The sequence below is a fragment of the Solanum tuberosum genome, unplaced genomic scaffold (genome assembly GCF_000226075.1).
Source record: "Solanum tuberosum cultivar DM 1-3 516 R44 unplaced genomic scaffold, SolTub_3.0 scf00164, whole genome shotgun sequence".
NCBI classification, from domain to species: domain Eukaryota; kingdom Viridiplantae; phylum Streptophyta; class Magnoliopsida; order Solanales; family Solanaceae; genus Solanum; species Solanum tuberosum.
Genome location: NW_006239092.1, coordinates 837,612 through 842,356, shown reverse-complemented (window position 1 = coordinate 842,356; position 4,745 = coordinate 837,612).

Below are 4,745 nucleotides of genomic sequence, written 5' to 3'. Positions count from 1 at the left end.
TTGAACCTCCATCTTGTAGGCCTAGAAGTGATGATACGGATGATTGGATGGATGATTATCTTGAGCTTGAATCATCTACTAATAATGATTTTGATTTATATTTCAATCAGGCACGGGAAAAGATTAGGCATGAAGAAGGACAACTTCAAGCTCCAATATTAGTATGGTGAAAGAATCGTGAAAATTTTCCGACCCTTACTAGGATTGTTCAAGATGTGCTAGCGATTCAAGCATCATCGGTCGCTTCGGAGCAAGCCTTTAGTGCGGTGAGATTTATGATTGGAGATCATCGATATACATTAGCAAATGATAGTTTTGAAATATCGGTGTTGTTTCGAGATTGGGTTAATGTCGAAAGAAGAAATACCAAACTACTGTTGTGTCGTAATTTGACTGTATTCAGAAAAATCACCTTTTGAAATGTTCTAAGTATAAAACAATTTGAGAAATACTTAGAAAGAGTCGCCACTTAATTTTTAAAAGAAATTAAGAAAACTTATAATTTTCAAAGATTTAAACAGAAAAAATCATTTGAAAATACCAAAGAGGGTTCGAGGTTCAATTTACACTTCGAGAAGAGTTTAAGCATTCGAAGTGTCCGCTAACATGCGGTTGACCTGCGACTTGACTAAAACAATTTTTTGACTAATTCTTTGGGAAAATGATTTAACATAAAACAATAATTTATAATATTTGATTAACTTTAAGAAAATAATTAAATAAATGACGCATTTCTATTTCATTTTATTTTTAGAGAAAGGGACCTAAAATGAAACATTTGACTCGAAATACAAGTGATTGGACTATTAATAAAACTAGATCAATTAGAATTTATTTAATCCATTTTGAAATAATAATTTAAACCAATTTAATAAATTAAAGCATGAAAATTATTTTTAACTTAAATGACTGACCTTCTTGAGAAAATGACTAAGTAAGTATATATTATATATATATATATTTTTTTTTTAATTGATTGAAAAAAGTTTTGACTACATTGTTAAAGTTTATTTGAGAAAAATACTTTAACTTAAAAATATTTTTAAAATGAATAAAATGTGATTAAGTGAAAAATATTAAAGAACATCTCTTTTTAAAACCAAAGGTTTAACTTAATTGAGGATATAAAATTTTGACCAATATAGTCGATTAATAAAATAAATGAACACAAAAAAAAAACGTGAAATATATTAAAATTAAACCAACACAAAGAAAATAACTCATCTTTTGGGGAATCTAATTATCAATTCTAAAGTTAGAGTTAATGATAAAAAAAAAATAAAAAAAATAAATGAAGACAATTAATAAATAATTTAAAGGTGAAAGAAATGAATTTGGGCCCCCTTTTGGGCCAATTTCGCTGAAATTTTTGGGGCTTTACTCAATCCCGTTTTTGTATACCCCTGATGTATGTCGGTGTATATCGAATGTATACAGCCCATTTTTTTGCTTTCTGAGACCTGTTTCAGCTTTCAATTTCTCAAAATTATGAGTTCAACTCGATAGTGCTGAGTTCGGGACTCCATGGCTCCTCCGAAATGCAAAGGAAAGAGATAGAAGGGAGTCCAATGGACTCAAACAAGGGGGTCCATGCAGGGCAAGATAATAAGGATTAGTATTCATTCATATCATGTGTAAAGGGATCAAAAATAAATATTATTATAACTTAAAAGAAGTCTAGTGCTCCAGATTGTTAGGAAACACTCATTAAAATATTGATCTTCAACTAACATACATGCCGTAACTAATATAAAAAAAATAGAGCCTTGAAAATCTTTTCAAGATAATTCCATGGTGAAAACAACTGTACAAATATAATGTGTCCAAGTCACTGGGTCAACATATGTTTTTATAAACTAAATAAAGGAAAGAACCATTTTAGATACTATATAAACAGTGAGAGCAAGTGAATTGAAAAAGAATTATAATGTCCATAACCAAACTCTTGTTCAAGTCAATAATTAGCATTTTAAATAAAGACAAAACCAAGTATGGATAGCTTTAAAAAAAAAACATTATTTCCCCACAATATGAATAATTGATAGAAAACAAGACGAGGCTGATGAAACATGTTTATGACATTAGTCTTAAGGATGCAAAACGAATACAAAGGAGCATGAAATCTAACTCCATTTCAACAGTAGAGCTAGAGTCAGAGGAGAAACACGCAGCAAATAAGCGGAAAAACAAGGTCCAGTATTGCACAAGACAAATTTATTTTAAATAACCGAGAAACTAAAGAAGTTAAGACAACTTTCGGTTGATACTAAATGCAAGAATACAAATAGAATGTTCGAGAGAAACAAATTCAAATCGTGTTTAAAATGTTGACACTAACACTAAATAAGTAGATAAATATGTATACAGGCAAAACACAAGGCATTACAGACCATAATAAACATGTCAAGGGTCTAAACTAATTATTTTTTTTTTTAGAAGAAATCATAGACATCATAGAAAGGTTATCAAACAGTACCTATATTTTGAAATAGGGATGGGCATTTAGTAGAGGAGAAGTCAATTTTCTTAATGGAACATTTGGCTTAAATAATGAGCACCAGAACTAGTTAGAGAGATCTGTAAATGCTAATATCACAGACAATAGAGAAAACGAACACAAAGAAGGACCAACAATCAGGAAATTGGCATTTGAACAATAACGGGAACGAAATCGAGGCATCACGAGAGAACACGCGAGTCATTTACGGAAAAAAAATAAAAATGCTGGAAATTTTTATGTTAAGGATGTAAATCATATTAGAGATTGGGTTTGCGATGAACTAAAATCCTAGCATCATGGTTTGAAATCAAAATTAAACATGAACAAAGATTAGATTATATTATATTAAGCTATCCATAAGCAACCCAGGTTACAGCCACATCTAAAGTAAATAGGGAAGAAATTGTTATATAGCTAATGCTTTCGAGCTCGGAACTATTAAAGGTTATAAAATGTTAATCCAACAGACAAATTTCCAAGTTAATTGGAGACGAAAATCAGCCGAAGAATGACTATATCACATCCGTTTCATACTTGAATCAACAACAGAATCCAGATTTCTTGGAATAAACCAAAGATCGTTTAAGAGATGCAACTCTGAATTAAATGAATTCCAACATCAAACATAGACGAGAAAAATATAATAAAAAAAATCCAACCATCAATTTAGCTACCAGAAATCAACCTCAACACATATTGTTAAATAAAATGAAACGAAGTAAAGGGGCATTACCTTTTCCGATGCAGTGAACTAGGACGACGAGAAGAGCGATTCCACCAGTCTTCTTTGAATACTAAAGGCAAGCTAAGAAAATTCGAGCGGCGATCTTCTCGGAACTTGGAATCAAAAGACTATATATAAATTTTTAAGTGTAGAAGTGACTATTGCTTCAAAAACAAGCTCAAACCATCAAAATCTAATTTTTCCAAAAAAAAAAAAAACTCCTCTCTCTCACTTGAATGTCAAGGGTTATTTATAGGGGAAGTTGGGGCGATTTAGGGGGAAATCCGTTGGAAAAATTCAAACAAAATTTGAATTTCTTCTACTCTTTTCGAAGCAATAGTAAAGGGAATGGGAAAAAGCTGTAACTTCCGCAAGAAGGGGAAAAGGGGACGTGAGGATTTGACATTGAGGTTGCTAGGGTATGGGTTCTGCAGGATAGTTGGACGAGATTTTTGGGTTTGCGGCGCGATTTCCGCTGGGATTTCGTCTGGCGTCTGGCTCTGTGAAGAAGAAGAGTAACAGGGGTGGGGTCGTCTGGTTTTGCACGCTGCTGTGGCTGAAGCGTTAACATTTGCTGGGTTTTCTTTGAATTGGACTGGGCCGGGTCAGAGGGGAAAAGGGTTGGGTCGGCTGGGAACTGCTGGAAGGGAAAAGAATAGGAAAAAGAGGTGGGCTGAGAATTAATTTGAATTGGAATTGGGCTGATAAATAGGCCCAATTTCGAGTCTTAGATGGGTTTAAGGTGTTGGCAAAAATGGTAGTTAAACAAAAACCAAATGAATTCAAATTGTTGCCAAATGGAATTTAGTTAAATTCGGCCGACTCTCAATCCAGCCGAATTTAAACAAAATTAATTAACGAGCTTCTTAAATTTAACGAAATAAAACAATTAATTTGCTTGTAAACAAATTTACTCAAAAATATAAACATAACTTAAACTAATCAAACAAATACTTAATTAAAGAAAAAAATCTTTTTGAGATGATTTTCGAATATTAATTATATACAGAATTATAAAAAACATATATATATCATCTAAGATTTATGAAAAGTGACAAACTATTTAAAAATCTTGCAAACTATATTATTATTATTATTATTATTATTATTTTAGAAATTTTGTAAAACTAATAATTTTAAATCGTTTGAAATTGGAGAAGCTCGAAATGATTAATTTATTGTGTAGGGTCAAAATTGGGTGTCAACAACTACCACAATTAAATAGCCAAATAGAAAACGAAATAGATGAAATATTTGGTGATAATAGTGATGATGGCATGGAAACAATGGAAGAAGAACGACAAATACAAGTTCCAAAAAATGTTTCTTTTGAAATGATACAAAAGTTACGAAAAGATTTTTAAAAAAGTTTCAATTGTTAGTAGTTAGTACTTAGTACAATAATTAATATTCAATACGTAGATTATGTACTCTTTGTCTCTTTCTAATATTTGTATTGTACAATTTATTTATTTGAATAAATATACGGCTATTCGCCTTGATTTTCTTTTAAAATAGTCT